Source organism: Lissotriton helveticus, chromosome 5_1 (genome assembly GCF_964261635.1).
Source record: "Lissotriton helveticus chromosome 5_1, aLisHel1.1, whole genome shotgun sequence".
NCBI lineage: Eukaryota > Metazoa > Chordata > Amphibia > Caudata > Salamandridae > Lissotriton > Lissotriton helveticus.
In genome coordinates this window covers 1,651,135,559-1,651,152,524 of record NC_136065.1, presented here as the reverse complement: position 1 = coordinate 1,651,152,524, position 16,966 = coordinate 1,651,135,559, and the positions used below count along the sequence as shown (strand labels likewise).

Genomic DNA, 16,966 nt, shown 5'->3' with positions numbered 1-16,966 from the left:
TTACTTCACGGACAAAATTAAAAAAATCCAACTGGACCTGGAAGTGGCCCAAAAGACCTTTGCGACCTCATCTGTCCTCTCATTATCTGATAGACGATGTCCAGAGGCTCAGTTTGCTGCCTTCCGGCCAGCATCGGAATCTGACATACGGCAAATCCTGGTGGCTTTAAAGTCCGGATCTCCCTCGGACCCTTGTCCTGCCAGGGTTTTGGGAGGGATAGTGGATACCATTGCTCAAGAGGTGACCCAGATCGTCAACCTCTCTTTTTCCACTGCCTCGATTCCGAGAAGCTGGAAGGAGGCAAAACTGCTCCCGCTGCTAAAAAAGGCTGGTCTAGATCCATCAATACCATCGAGCTACCGGCCTATCTCACTGCTGCCAGCTTTGGCCAAGGTGTGTGAGAAGGTGGCTTTCAAACAGTTGGATAGTTTCATCGAGTCCTCTCACGCCCTACATCCTGCTCAGTCGGGGTTCAGGGCGGCCTACAGTACCGAGACGGCACTGGTCGAGGTCTCAGAGGCAGTTCGGGAGTGCTTGGACGGGGGCGGCAGAGCGGTCCTGATTTTATTGGACCTCTCTGCTGCCTTCGATACGGTGCCCCATGCCTTGCTTATTGCAAGACTGGGAGCCGTTGGCATTTCAGGGCTGGTCCTCGATTGGCTTTCATTGTTTTTGAGCGACAGAACTCAGCAGGTTTGGATGCCCCCCCATTCTTCGGCCCCAAAGAGACTGACAACTGGAGTTCCGCAGGGGTCTACGTTGAGCCCTTTATTGTTTAACGTTTATATGACCCCCCTACTCTACCTGGCTGAACAGCTGGGAGCCAAAATAATGGCCTATGCTGACGACACACAGCTGCTTTTCACCTGGCCTAAGGGTGTGTTGGATCCATCAGCAATCCAGCTCTGTTTGTCGGAAGTCTTTCGGTGGCTTGCACAAGTCCAGCTAAAGTGCAATGAAGACAAGTCTGAGGTTCTGTTTTTTGGCACCTTCCCTGTTAACTTCAAGGACCAGATCTGGCCCTCAGACCTACCCTGCCCTAGCGCGATGGGAGGCCCAGCTAAGAACTTGGGGGTTTGGTTCGGCCAGGACCTGAAGTTTTCGGATCATGTAAAAAAATTAACTGGCATCTGCTTTGGTACCTTGCAAACCCTGAGAAGATTTTTTCCTCTCCTCCCCAGGGCTGCTAAGGAAACTGTTCTTCGAGCCCTGATTTTGTCTCGGCTCGATTATGCTAACGCCTTATTTAGCGGCCTGCCTGGGTATATGATTCATCGCCTTCAGGTGATACAAAATGCTGCAGTACGTCTGCTTTTCTCGCTCCCCAGGAGGACGAGCGTGCGGAGCCACTTACGTAGCCTGCATTGGCTCCCGGTACCACACCGAATTCTGTTCAAAATTCTTGTGTTGGCATTTAGAGCAGCTCATGGTCAGGGACCGATGTATTTGCAGAGACGATTCTCATTCTATATTCCCAATCGTGCCCTGCGATCGGCCAACCAATGCCAATTGATTGTTCCCAAATATAGATATGCTCGACTGGGAGGCCAATCTATTTCAGTTAAGGCAGCTTACGCTTGGAATGCCCTCCCCCTTTACCTTAGAGCCTCTCCAACCATCACTGTCTTCAAGAAAGATCTTAAGACCCATCTTTTTAACGCCCCACTATAACAGACTTGCTCCAGATTTATCACTCATGAGGTTAAACTACTCACCGCGCCAGGATACCCCGTGGTAATAGAGCGCTCTATAAAAGTTTTAAATAAATAAATAAACTGCACAAATCATACAGATTTTACACTTGAAGCACTACATGAACACATACTTACACACCTTGCAGTTCATCTACACACACTTAAGCTAAAACCCATTCTGTCAAGTCAGAATTCTGCAAACCTAGTACATATTCAGTGCATGTACATAGAAGCACTTTTTAATGCCACTTAAATGCACTAGATTTTAGACTGAAGATGCAATCTAAATGACTGTGCAGTATGTACTCCACTTTATTATTAATTAGGAATGAGAACATGATGGCTATAAGAGTATTGGAAGAGCCTGCTTCCATTCTGAATGGAAACCTGAATTGTGTGACCATTGTCAAAAACCAACCATGAAGGGACTCGAACCCTCAATCTTCTGATCCGAAGTCAGACGCCTTATCCATTAGGCCACGCGGTCGTGTGTCCTGCTTGCTTATTTTTATACTGTAGGTGGTATGCAAGGATGGAAAATATATTATTTATAGTTATTTAGGTTTACATCCCATTGTGTTTTTTTCAGCTCCTTTCAATTAAAGCACTTTTTTGGAATCTATATAATGAGAATGTCACCAGTACGATAATCTTTTGTTTTCTTTTTTGCATTTAAACCTCTTTCGTCATGAGATTAAAGCTCAGTAAATGCTTTACAAAGCTCTGGGTGTTTCCAGAAGTGGAGAGAAACTGTTTTGAAAGTTGTACAAACTGCTCCTTCCTGGATATTCCAATTTACACACACTCAAAGGTTGTATACATTTCATGAATCCTGACTTGCCCTATTCAAGTAGCTGAAAGCCTTTCACCACCTCTAGAAACAACAGTTACACCAATCCAATTCAAATGATTTTTTCCAAAGGAATATCTTCTGCCGGGTCAAAAATGCATCTGACAAAGATAGGTGTTTAAAAATCTACTTTGTAGTTTCAGAACATCAACATGACTCTGAAGAGTACAGAAGTAAAATGGTACCATTTGAAAGTTCCTAATACCTCATAAGCTTCTGAGAGGAAGCATGTAATAAACATATTTATTTTTCTGGAAAAGGAAGAGTGGACATTGGTTTGCACATTAGATAAGACTCGAACCCACAATCCCTAGATAGGAGGCCAGTGCCTTATCCATTAGGCCACTGAGGCACAGTTAGATGCCAGCAATCTAGAGGCATTATTTAAATGTATTCAATCGTCCAACACTGGTGTCTGCACACAGCACATTTCTCAGTTCTCTCCATAAGTAAACTTCCCATTTTCATCCTCTTCCATCCCCGGCTTTAACACTCTGTTCTGTGCTATGATGGAGACTCTGTATTTCTAGCTAGTGGAGAGAAATTGGAGGAGAATCATTTTCGAATCAACACTTCTTCTTCCATGGATGCTTTTCTCAATAAACTGGGCTTTGACAGTGGTATCAAGCCGTCCTTGTCTTCAGCAGGACACAGAAACAGGCACCAAGTCTACTAACCAAGTTCAACCACACTCTGCAACTTAATAGACCAGTGCTTTACAAATAAGCCATCTGTGTCATCAGCAAAGGCAGCCAATGTGCCAATCCTTTATAATTCTTCTGTAGTACTTTTCTTTCTCGTAGGCAAAATGAGCATTTTAACTGCACAAATCATACAGATTTTACACTTGAAGCACTACATGAACACATACTTACACACCTTGCAGTTCATCTACACACACTTAAGCTAAAATCCATTCTCTCAAGTCAGAATTCTGCAAACCTAGTACATATTCAGTGCATGTACATAGAAGCACTTTTTAATGCCACTTAAATGCACTAGATTTTAGACTGAAGATGCAATCTAAATGACTGTGCAGTATGTACTCCACTTTATTATTAATTAGGAATGAGAACATGATGGCTATAAGAGTATTGGAAGAGCCTGCTTCCATTCTGAATGGAAACCTGAATTGTGTGACCATTGTCAAAAACCGACCACGAAGGGACTCAAACCCTCAATCTTCTGATCCGAAGTCAAACGCCTTATCCATTAGGCCACGCGGTCATGTGTCCTGCTGTGTTTATTTTTATACTATAGGTGCTATGCAAGGATGGAAAAGATAATATTTATAGTTATTTAGGTTTACATCCCATTGTGTTTTCTTTCAGCTCCTTTCAATTAAAACACTTTTTTGGAATCTATATCATGAGAATGTCACCAGTACGATAAGCTATTGTTTTCTTTTTTGCATTTAAACCTCTTTCTTCATGAGATTAAAGCTCAGTGTATGCTTTATATAGCTCGGGATGTTTCCAGAAGTGGAGAGAAACTGTTTTGAAAGTAGTACAAACTGCTCCTTCCTGGATATTCCAATTTACACACACTCAAAGGTTGTATACGTTTCATGAATCCTGACTTACCCTATTTAAGTAGCTGAAAGCCTTTCACCACCTCTAGAAACAACATTTACACCAATCCAATTCAAATGATTTTTTCCAAAGGAATATCTTCTGCCGGGTCAAAAATGCATCTGACAAAGATAGGTGTTCCAAAAATCGACTTTGTAGTTTCAGAACATCAACATGACTCTGAAGAGTACAGAAGTAAAATGGTACCATTTCAAAGTTCCTAATACCTTATAAGCTTCTGAGAGGAAGCATGTAATAAATATATTTATTTTTCTGGAAAAGTAAGAGTGGACATAGGTTCGCACCTCAGATGGGACTCGAACCCAGAATCCCTGGCTTAGGAGGCCAGTGCATTAACCATTTGGCCACTGAGGAACAGATAGATGACAGCAATCTAGAGGCATTATGTAAATGTATTCAATCGTCCAACACTGGTGTCTGCACACAGGACATTTTTCAGTTCTCTCCATAAGTAAACTTCCCATTTTTATCCTCTTCCATCCCCGACTTTAACACTCTGTTCTGTGCTATAATGGAGACTCTGTATTTCTAGCAAGTGGAGAGAAATTGGAGGAGAACCATTTTCGAATCAACACTTCTTTTTCCATGGATGCTTTTCTCAATAAACTGGGCTTTGACAGTGGTATCAAGCCGTCCTTGTCTTCAGCAGGACACAGAAACAGGCACCAAGTCTACTAACCAAGTTCAACCACACTCTGCAACTTAATAGACCAGTGCTTTACAAATAAGCCATCTGTGTCATCAGCAAAGGCAGCCAATGTGCCAATCCTTTATAATTCTTCTGTAGTACTTTTCTTTCTCGTAGGCAAAATGAGCACTTTAACTGCACAAATAATACAGATTTTACACTTGAAGCACTACATGAACACATACTTACACACCTTGCAGTTCATCTACACACACTTAAGCTAAAACCCATTCTGTCAAGTCAGAATTCTGCAAACCTAGTACATATTCAGTGCATGTACATAGAAGCACTTTTTAATGCCACTTAAATGCACTAGATTTTAGACTGAAGATGCAATATAAATGACTGTGCAGTGTGTACTCCACTTTATCATTAATTAGGAATGAGAACATGACGGCTATAAGAGTATTGGAAGAGCCTGCTTCCATTCTGAATGGAAACCTGAATTGTGTGACCATTGTCAAAAACCTACCACGAAGGGACTCGAACCCTCAATCTTCTGATCCGAAGTTAGACTCCTTATCCATTAGGCCACGCGGTCATGTGTCCTGCTGTGTTTATTTTTATACTGTAGGTGGTATGCAAGGATGGAAAATATATTATTTATAGTTATTTAGGTTTACATCCCATTGTGTTTTTTTCAGCTCCTTTCAATCAAAGCACTTTTTTGGAATCTATATAATGAGAATGTCACCAGTACGATAATCTTTTGTTTTCTTTGTTGCATTTAAACCTCTTGCTTCATGAGATTAAAGCTCAGTAAATGCTTTACATAGCTCTGGATGTTTCCAGAAGTGGAGAGAAACTGTTTTGAAAGTTGTACAAACTGCTCCTTCCTGGATATTCCAATTTACACACACTCAAAGGTTGTATACATTTCATGAATCCTGGCTTGCCCTATTCAAGTAGCTGAAAGCCTTTCACCACCTCTAAAAACAACAGTTACACCAATCCAATTCAAATCATTTTTTCCAAAGGAATATCTTCTGCCGGGTCAAAAATGCATGTGACAAAGATAGGCGTTTAAAAATCTACTTTGTAGTTTCAGAACATCAACATGACTCTGAAGAGTACAGAAGTAAAATGGTACCATTTCAAAGTTCCTAATACCTCATAAGCTTCTGAGAGGAAGCATGTAATAAATATATTTATTTTTCTGGAAAAGGGAGAGTGGACATTGGTTTGCACCTCAGATGGGACTCAAACCCACAATCCCTGGCTTAGGAGGCCAGTGTCTTATCCATTAGGCCACTGAGGCACAGATAAATGCCAGTAATCTAGAGGCATTATTTAAATGTATTCAATCGTCCAACACTGGCGTCTGCACACAGGACATTTCTCAGTTCTCTCCATAAGTAAACTTCCAATTTTCATCCTCTTCCATCCCCGACTTTAACACTCTGTTCTGTGCTATAATGGAGACTCTGTATTTCTAGCAAGTGGAGAGATATTAGAGGAGAACCATTTTCGAATCAACACTTCTTCTTCCATGGATGCTTTTCTCAATAAACGGGGCTTTGACAGTGGTATCAAGCCGTCCTTGTTTTCAGCAGGACACAAAAACAGGCACCAAGTCTACTAACCAAGTTCAACCACACTCTGCAACTTAATAGACCAGTGCTTTACAAATAAGCCATCTGTGTCATCAGCAAAGGCAGCCAATGTGCCAATCCTTTATAATTCTTCTGTAGTACTTTTCTTTCTCGTAGGCAAAATGAGCACTTTAACTGTATGTGAGTATCTGACCTACGAGTGCACGATCTTGCTCTTAGCTCGCTTGGAAATTGCACCGGTCTACTGTTTGCTGTTTGTATTTAGCTCCTTTTAATAATAACTCGCCGTTTTTACCCAATTCGTTTTTAATATTGTTCATCATCATAGCGCTGACATTGTGTGAGCATTTTTTAACTTGTACTGTTAGGATTTGATTCCTGTTACACCCCCATAGTAAGATCCTCTTCCTACCTTTTGATCCCTTTTTTGTTTCTCCTCTCTGGCACCTTGCACTTTGGAAGCTTTTACATATGACTCCGCCCTTAGCGTTCGGCCCCAGCGGTCCCCGGAAGTGAGGCGGGGCCGCATTGCACCGGGGTTGACGCTCTAGCCTTTTGCTCGCCCGCCCGTATTAATTTGGAGCTGGGAGGCGAGCGCAGCTGTATGTGAGTATCTGACCTACGAGTGCACGATCTTGCTCTTAGCTCGCTTGGAAATTGCACCGGTCTACTGTTTGCTGTTTGTATTTAGCTCCTATTAATAATAACTCGCCGTTTTTACCCAATTCGTTTTTAATATTGTTCATCATCATAGCGCTGACATTGTGTGAGCATTTTTTAACTTGTACTGTTAGGATTTGATTCCTGTTACACCCCCATAGTAAGATCCTCTTCCTACCTTTTGATCCCTTTTTTGTTTCTCCTCTCTGGCACCTTGCACTTTGGAAGCTTTTACATATGACTCCGCCCTTAGCGTTCGGCCCCAGCGGTCCCCGGAAGTGAGGCGGGGCCGCATTGCACCGGGGTTGACGCTCTAGCCTTTTGCTCGCCCGCCCGTATTAAACGCCACGATGAGGCGTGCGCGCAGCGGACGCGCGCAGCGGGCGCGCCGCATGCGCGCCGAAGGAGCGCCAAAGGAGGGCCCGTCTGTGCCCGTCCGTGCTCTGGCCGGGCACAGGGCCATGACCCCTGGCAGTTTTCCTTCAAATTCTGCCCCGCCTGATGTACTCCGGTACTCATCTGCAGATCTTAGGACTCTAAATGTCCCCGCCTGTGAGTCTGCGCATACCTGGGTGGTTTTGGATAGTCGGTCCAGAGTTTGCTCTTGTTGCAACTACCAACTCAATAGTCCTGAAACCCTGCCCACCCAATCCGGCCATTAAATCAAGAGCTTTCAGGCGGGCTTGATCAATGCCAGATCACTGGTGTGCCACACGGCGGAGGTCTTTGACCTATTAGCAGAAAATGATTTTGATCTGCTCTTTGTTACCGAGACCTGGATGACCGACTCTTGCGCGCCAGTAGTTGAGTTGGCTATTCCCCGTGGTTTTAGGATCTGCCGTGCAGACCGCCAACAGGGAAGAGGCGGAGGGGTTGCTGTGATCTATTGGGATCATTGGACTTTCACCTGTGAACATCTGGATGAGCTGGTGGAGGCAGAACTTCTCCACTTTTGCTTGGAGCTTACTCCGCATTTTACCTTAGGTGGCACGTTAATTTACCGTCCCCCAGGTTATGTTGGCAACTTTATTGAAACCCTGGAGGAGGTCATTGTGCCTCGAGCTCTACGGTTTCCCCGTTTCCTTCTGCTGGGCGACTTCAACATTCATGAGGACTTAGGGAATACCACTGCAGCTACTCGTCTCTGCGAGACTTTTAGTATGGCTCACCTCACTCAATGGGTGGACGCTCCCACACATGTGGGAGGCCATGTCCTTGATCTGGTTTGCACCAACTTTGACATCAGTATGTCCCCCCCCTTGCCTATGCTGTGGTCCGACCATTGTCTGATTAAGTTCGCTTGGCAGTTAGATAAGGATTTGAGAAAAACTCCTTCTTTGGTACATAGGCCACGAATTAATCTGGCGTCATTAACTGAGTCCCTTTCTCGCACCCGTCCGGATCCGACGAGGGAAATGGAAGCGGCGGTTGATGCATTCAATCTTTGGATTGCGAATGGCTCCGCAGCCTCCACTAATGTGGGAGGTATCCGTCGGATGCGATCAAGACCTTCTCAACCGTGGTTCACGCATGCTCTGCGGGAACAGAAGTTGGTTTGTAAGAAACTAGAGAGAGCCTGGAGACATGCCTATCTGCCAGCTGATAAGAAGACTTTACGGGTAGCACAAAAGGAATATTATGCTGCGATTAAGGCAGCTAAAAGCAGATATTATTCGGACAGAATCGAGAAGGCGGATAACAACAGTAAAGAGATCTTCTCGATTGTCCAACATGTCTTATCTCCTTGCGCCACCCAATCCTTGCTTCCTTCTTCTGCACCATGGTGTGAAGAACTGTCTTGTTACTTCACGGACAAAATTAAAAAAATCCAACTGGACCTGGAAGTGGCCCAAAAGACCTTTGCGACCTCATCTGTCCTCTCATTATCTGATAGACGATGTCCAGAGGCTCAGTTTGCTGCCTTCCGGCCAGCATTGGAATCTGACATACGGCAAATCCTGGTGGCTTTAAAGTCCGGATCTCCCTCGGACCCTTGTCCTGCCAGGGTTTTGGGAGGGATAGTGGATACCATTGCTCAAGAGGTGACCCAGATCGTCAACCTCTCTTTTTCCACTGCCTCGATTCCGAGAAGCTGGAAGGAGGCAAAACTGCTCCCGCTGCTAAAAAAGGCTGGTCTAGATCCATCAATACCATCGAGCTACCGGCCTATCTCACTGCTGCCAGCTTTGGCCAAGGTGTGTGAGAAGGTGGCTTTCAAACAGTTGGATAGTTTCATCGAGTCCTCTCACGCCCTACATCCTGCTCAGTCGGGGTTCAGGGCGGCCTACAGTACCGAGACGGCACTGGTCGAGGTCTCAGAGGCAGTTCGGGAGTGCTTGGACGGGGGCGGCAGAGCGGTCCTGATTTTATTGGACCTCTCTGCTGCCTTCGATACGGTGCCCCATGCCTTGCTTATTGCAAGACTGGGAGCCGTTGGCATTTCAGGGCTGGTCCTCGATTGGCTTTCATCGTTTTTGAGTGACAGAACTCAGCAGGTTTGGATGCCCCCCCATTCTTCGGCCCCAAAGAGACTGACAACTGGAGTTCCGCAGGGGTCTACGTTGAGCCCTTTATTGTTAAACGTTTATATGACCCCCTACTCTACCTGGCGGAACAGCTGGGAGCCAAAATAATGGCCTATGCTGACGACACACAGCTGCTTTTCACCTGGCCTAAGGGTGTGTTGGATCCATCAGCAATCCAGCTCTGTTTGTCGGAAGTCTTTCGGTGGCTTGCACAAGTCCAGCTTAAGTGCAATGAAGACAAGTCTGAGGTTCTGTTTTTTGGCACCTTCCCTGTTAACTTCAAGGACCAGATCTGGCCCTCAGACCTACCCTGCCCTAGCGCGATGGGAGGCCCAGCTAAGAACTTGGGGGTTTGGTTCGGCCAGGACCTGAAGTTTTCGGATCATGTAAAAAAATTAACTGGCATCTGCTTTGGTACCTTGCAAACCCTGAGAAGATTTTTTCATCTCCTCCCCAGGGATGCTAAGGAAACTGTTCTTCGAGCCCTGATTTTGTCTCGGCTCGATTATGCTAACGCCTTATTTAGCGGCCTGCCTGGGTATATGATTCATCGCCTTCAGGTGATACAAAATGCTGCAGTACGTCTGCTTTTCTCGCTCCCCAGGAGGACGAGCGTGCGGAGTCACTTACGTAGCCTGCATTGGCTCCCGGTACCACACCGAATTCTGTTCAAAATTCTTGTGTTGGCATTTAGAGCAGCTCATGGTCAGGGACCGATGTATTTGCAGAGACGATTCTCATTCTATATTCCCAATCGTGCCCTGCGATCGGCCAACCAATGCCAATTGATTGTTCCCAAATATAGATATGCTCGACTGGGAGGCCAATCTATTTCAGTTAAGGCAGCTTACGCTTGGAATGCGCTCCCCCTTTACCTTAGAGCCTCTCCAACCATCACTGTCTTCAAGAAAGATCTTAAGACCCATCTTTTTAACGCCCCACTATAACAGACTTGCTCCAGATTTATCACTCATGAGGTTAAACTACTCACCGCGCCAGGATACCCCGTGGTAATAGAGCGCGCTATAAAAGTTTTAAATAAATAAATAAATAAACTGCACAAATCATACAGATTTTACACTTGAAGCACTACATGAACACATACTTACACACCTTGCAGTTCATCTACACACACTTAAGCTAAAACCCATTCTGTCAAGTCAGAATTCTGCAAACCTAGTACATATTCAGTGCATGTACATAGAAGCACTTTTTAATGCCACTTAAATGCACTAGATTTTAGACTGAAGATGCAATCTAAATGACTGTGCAGTATGTACTCCACTTTATTATTAATTAGGAATGAGAACATGATGGCTATAAGAGTATTGGAAGAGCCTGCTTCCATTCTGAATGGAAACCTGAATTGTGTGACCATTGTCAAAAACCAACCATGAAGGGACTCGAACCCTCAATCTTCTGATCCAAAGTCAGATGCCTTATCCATTAGGCCACGCGGTCGTGTGTCCTGCGTGCTTATTTTTATACTGTAGGTGGTATGCAAGGATGAAAAATATATTATTTATAGTTATTTAGGTTTACATCCCATTGTGTTTTTTTCAGCTCCTTTCAATTAAAGCACTTTTTTGGAATCTATATAATGAGAATGTCACCAGTACGATAATCTTTTGTTTTCTTTTTTGCATTTAAACCTCTTTCTTCATGAGATTAAAGCTCAGTAAATGCTTTACATAGCTCTGGATGTTTCCAGAAGTGGAGAGAAACAGTTTTGAAAGTTGTACAAACTGCTCCTTCCTGGATATTCCAATTTACACACACTCAAAGGTTGTATACATTTCATGAATCCTGACTTGCCCTATTCAAGTAGCTGAAAGCCTTTCACCACCTCTAGAAACAACAGTTACACCAATCCAATTCAAATGATTTTTTCCAAAGGAACATCTTCTGCCGGGTCAAAAATGCATCTGACAAAGATAGGTGTTTAAAAATCTACTTTGTAGTTTCAGAACATCAACATGACTCTGAAGAGTACAGAAGTAAAATGGTACCATTTGAAAGTTCCTAATACCTCATAAGCTTCTGAGAGGAAGCATGTAATAAACATATTTATTTTTCTGGAAAAGGAAGAGTGGACATTGGTTTTCACCTTAGATGGGACTCGAACCCACAATCCCTAGATAGGAGGCCAGTGCCTTATCCATTAGGCCACAGAGGCACAGATAAATGCCAGTAATCTAGAGCCATTATTTAAATGTATTCAATCGTCCAACACTGGTGTCTGCACACAGGACATTTCTCAGTTCTCTCCATAAGTAAACTTCCCATTTTCATCCTCTTCCATCCCCGGCTTTAACACTCTGTTCTGTGCTATGATGGAGACTCTGTATTTCTAGCTAGTGGAGAGAAATTGGAGGAGAATCATTTTCGAATCAACACTTCTTCTTCCATGGATGCTTTTCTCAATAAACTGGGCTTTGACAGTGGTATCAAGCCGTCCTTGTCTTCAGCAGGACACAGAAACAGGCACCAAGTCTACTAACCAAGTTCAACCACACTCTGCAACTTAATAGACCAGTGCTTTACAAATAAGCCATCTGTGTCATCAGCAAAGGCAGCCAATGTGCCAATCCTTTATAATTCTTCTGTAGTACTTTTCTTTCTCGTAGGCAAAATGAGCACTTTAACCGCACAAATCATACAGATTTTACACTTGAAGTACTACATGAACACATACTTACACACCTTGCAGTTCATCTACACACACTTAAGCTAAAATCCATTCTCTCAAGTCAGAATTCTGCAAACCTAGTACATATTCAGTGCATGTACATAGAAGCACTTCTTAATGCCACCTAAATGCACTAGATTTGAGACTGAAGATGCAATCTAAATGACTGTGCAGTATGTACTCCACTTTATTATTAATTAGGAATGAGAACATGATGGCTATAAGACTATTGGAAGAGCTTGCTTCCATTCTGAATGGAAACCTGAATTGTGTGGCCATTGTCAAAAAGCAACCACGTAGGGACTCGAAACCTCAATCTTCTGATCCGAAGTCAGACGCCTTATCCATTAGGGCACGCGGTCATGTGTCCTGCTGTGTTTATTTTTATACTGTAGGTGGTATGCAAGGATGGAAAATATATTATTTATAGTTATTTAGGTTTACATCCCATAGTGTTTTTTTCAGCTCCTTTCAATTAAAGCACTTTTTTGGAATCTATATAATGAGAATGTCACCAGTACGATAATCTTTTGTTTTCTTTTTTGCATTTAAACCTCTTTCTTCATGAGATTAAAGCTCAGTAAATGCTTTACATAGCTCTGGATGTTTCCAGAAGTGGAGAGAAACTGTTTTGAAAGTATTACAAACTGCTCCTTCCTGGATATTCCAATTTACACACACTCAAGGGTTGTATACATTTCATGAATCCTGACTTGCCCTATTCAAGTAGCTGAAAGCCGTTCACCACCTCTAGAAACAACAGTTACACCAATCCAATTCAAATCATTTTTTCCAAAGGAATATCTTCTGCCGGGTCAAAAATGCATCTGACAAAGATAGGTGTTTAAAAATCTACTTTGTAGTTTCAGAAAATCAACATGACTCTGAAGAGTACAGAAGTAAAATGGTACTATTTCAAAGTTCATAATACCTCATAAGCTTCTGAGAGGAAGCATGTAATAAATATATTTATTTTTCTGGAAAAGGAAGAGTGGACAATGGTTTGCACCTCAGATGGGACTCGAATGCACAATCCCTGGCTTAGGAGGCCAGTGCCTTATCCATTAGGCCACTGAGGCACAGATAAATGCCAGTAATCTAGAGGCATTATTTAAATGTATTCAATCGTCCAACACTGGTGTCTGCACACAGGACATTTCTCAGTTCTCTCCATAAGTAAACTTCCAATTTTCATCCTCTTCCATCCCCGACTTTAACACTCTGTACTATGCTATAATGGAGACTCTGTATTTCTAGCAAGTGGAGAGATATTGGAGGAGAACCATTTTCGAATCAACACTTCTTCTTCCATGGATGCTTTTCTCAATAAACTGGGCTTTGACAGTGGTATCAAGCCGTCCTTGTCTTCAGCAGGACACAGAAACAGGCACCAAGTCTACTAACCAAGTTCAACCACACTCTGCAACTTAATAGACCAGTGCTTTACAAATAGGCCATCTGTGTCATCAGCAAAGGCAGCCAATGTGCCAATCCTTTATAATTCTTCTGTAGTACTTTTCTTTCTCGTAGGCAAAATGAGCACTTTAACTGCACAAATCATACAGATTTTACACTTGAAGCACTACATGAACACATACTTACACACCTTGCAGTTCATCTACACACACTTAAGCTAAAACCCATTCAGTCAAGTCAGAATTCTGCAAACCTAGTACATATTCAGTGCATGTACATAGAAGCACTTTTTAATGCCACTTAAATGCACTAGATTTTAGACTGAAGATGCAATCTAAATGACGGTGCAGTATGTACTCCACTTTATTATTAATTAGGAATGAGAACATGATGGCTATAAGAGTATTGGAATAGCCTGCTTCCATTCTGAATGGAAACCTGAATTGTGTGACCATTGTCAAAAAGCGACCACGAAGGGACTCGAACCCTCAATCTTCTGATCCGAAGTCAGACGCCTTATCCATTAGGCCACGCGGTCATGTGTCCTGCTGTGTTTATCTTTATACTGTAGGTGGTATGCAAGGATGGAAAATATATTATTTATAGTTATTTAGGTTTACATTCCATGGTGTTTTTATCAGCTCCTTTCAATTAAAGCACTTTTTTGGAATCTATATAATGAGAATGTCACCAGTACGATAATCTTTTGTTTTCTTTTTTGCATTTAAACCTCTTTCTTCATGAGATTAAAGCTCAGTAAATGCTTTACATAGCTCTGGATGTTTCCAGAAGTGGAGAGAAACTGTTTTGAAAGTTGTACAAACTGCTCCTTCCTGGATATTCCAATTTACACACACTCAAAGGTTGTATACATTTCATGAATCCTGACTTGCCCTATTCAAGTAGCTGAAAGCCTTTCACCACCTCTAGAAACAACAGTTACACCAATCCAATTCAAATCATTTTTTCCAAAGGAATATCTTCTGCCGGGTCAAAAATGCATCTGACAAAGATAGGTGTTTAAAAATCGACTTTGTAGTTTCAGAACATCAACATGACTCTGAAGAGTACAGAAGTAAAATGGTACCATTTCAAAGTTCCTAATACCTCATAAGCTTCTGAGAGGAAGCATGTAATACAGGGGTGCCCAAACCTGTCCTGGTGGGCCGTATCCATGCCAGATTTTTGGGATATCCCCATCTGGGGATCACGGTTCGATCCCCGGCACCGGCGGCAGATTAGCCCAGCATCAGGTGACTCTGGGAAATAGCTGGCGCCGCGGCTAGGGCGGCTGACTCCGGAATCTGGAGATTTTTTTATTTAAGGTTTTTGTAGAGCGCGTAGTAACCCTCGAGCATCCCAGAGATCAGGGTTCGATCCCCGGCACCGGCCGCAGATTAGCCCAGCACCACGTGACTCAGGGAAATAGCTGGCGCCGCGGCTAGGGAGGCTGACTCCGGAATCTGGAGATCACGGTTCGATCCCCGGCACCGGCGGCAGATTAGCCCAGCACCAGGTGACTCTGGGAAATAGCTGGCGCCGCGGCTAGGGCGGCTGACTCCGGAATCTGGAGATTTTTTTATTTAAGGTTTTTGTAGAGCGCGTAGTAACCCTCGAGCATCCCAGAGATCAGGGTTCGATCCCCGGCACCGGCCGCAGATTAGCCCAGCACCATGTGACTCTGGGCAATAGCTTGCTTAATCTTCCCGACGGCCCCTAGCGCCTAGAGACCCTTACGGGTGATTGTGCGCCTTACAAATGTGGATTATTATTATTATTATTATTTGGGCCGATTCCGATCCGGTTCGTAAAAGCAAATCTGCCCGAATCTGTCGGACAACCACGTACGCCCGGGAGAGGACTGCCCGGGACCCGTGGAGCCCGTCCTGGTCACTCTGACCTGCCATCGGCCTGGAGAAGGGAGCGCCGGACGCCCGGGGGGAGGACTGCCCGGGACCCGTGGAGCCCGTCCTGGGCACTCTGACCTGCCGTCGGCCCGGGGAAGGGAGCCCCGGACGCCCGGGGGGAGGACTGCCCGGGACCCATGGAGCCCGTCCTGGGCACTCTGACCTGCCGACGGCCCGGGGAAGGGAGCCCCAGACGCCCGGGGGAGGACTGCCCGGGACCCGTGGAACTCGTCCTGGGCACTCTGACATGCCGCTGACCCGGGGAAGGGAACCCCGGATGCCCGGGAACCGTGGAGCCCGTCATGGGCACTCTGACATACCGTCGGACCGGGGAAGGGAGCCCCGGATGCCCGGGACCCGTGGAGCCTGTCCTGGGAACTCCGGCATGCCGTTGGCCCGGGGAAGGGAGTCCCAGATACCTGGGACCCGTGGAGCCCGTCATGGGCACTCTGACAAGCCGGTGTCCCGGGGAAGGGAGCCCCGGACGCCCGGGACTCATGGAGCCCGTCCTGGGCACTCTGGCATGCCGTTGGCCTGGGGAAGGGAGCCCCGGACGCACGGGGCCCGTGGAGCCCATCCTGGGCACTTTGACATGCCGTTGGCCTGGGGAAGGGATCCCCGGATGCCCGGGGCCCGTGGAGCCCATCCTGGGCACTTTGACCTGCCGTTGGCCTGGAGATGGAAGCCCCGGATGCCTGGGGGAGGACTGCCCGGGACCCATGGAGCCCGTCCCGGGTACTTTGCCATGCTGTTGGCCTCCTGGAGATGGGTGCCCCGGACGCCCGGGGGAGGACTGCCCGGGACGTATGGAGCCCGTCCCGGGCACTTTTGCATGCCGTCGGCAGGGATGGAGCCCCGGACGCCCGGGGGACGACTGCCCAAGAGCCATGGAGCCCGTCCTGGGCAATTTGACAAGCCGTTGGCCTGGAGGAAGGAAGCCCCGGGTGGCCTAGGGAGGTGTTACCCAGGCATAGCCCATCTGGTCCCCCTAGCAGAGAACCACCAGCCTTGGAGGGGTGTCCGGGCGTACCTTGTCCCTAGTAATCCGGAGGGAAATTACCTGACTTTCTTGCAATCTGTGCACACGAGGTGACAGAGGGGACCCAAGGCGCGAAAGTACCCGACCTCCTGGAGCCCTCGCTGGGATCCGGGAGGCGAATGGCACCTCATCATGACTTCCAGGGCGACCAGATGGCCGAGGCGAGAGGGGCGACCAGATGGCCGGGACCAAAATGACGCCAATCTGCCTGCCCCGGAGCTGCAGGGCTCTGGGGCTGCAGGGTTCCGGGGGCTGCAGAGCTGCAGGTCTCTGGGGCTGCAGGGCTCCGGGGCTTCCGGCCTCCCCGGGCCCTGATGGACCCTCCGTCCCGGGCGCCTCCGACCACTGGCCG

General features: G+C 45.8%; 4 non-coding genes across 4 annotated transcripts; all 4 read right to left on the bottom strand.

The window, feature by feature from the left end:
- Nucleotides 1-2,109: 2,109 nt before the first annotated feature.
- On the bottom strand, nt 2,110-2,182 carry TRNAR-UCG (transfer RNA arginine (anticodon UCG)). Its single transcript has one exon. It is a non-coding gene; the product is annotated as a tRNA-Arg (tRNA).
- Nucleotides 2,183-3,699: 1,517 nt separating this feature from the next.
- On the bottom strand, nt 3,700-3,772 carry TRNAR-UCG (transfer RNA arginine (anticodon UCG)). Its single transcript has one exon. It is a non-coding gene; the product is annotated as a tRNA-Arg (tRNA).
- Nucleotides 3,773-10,951: 7,179 nt separating this feature from the next.
- On the bottom strand, nt 10,952-11,024 carry TRNAQ-UUG (transfer RNA glutamine (anticodon UUG)). The gene has a single exon. It is a non-coding gene; the product is annotated as a tRNA-Gln (tRNA).
- A 3,109-nt stretch (nt 11,025-14,133) lies between these two features.
- On the bottom strand, nt 14,134-14,206 carry TRNAR-UCG (transfer RNA arginine (anticodon UCG)). Its single transcript has one exon. It is a non-coding gene; the product is annotated as a tRNA-Arg (tRNA).
- Nucleotides 14,207-16,966: the final 2,760 nt, after the last annotated feature.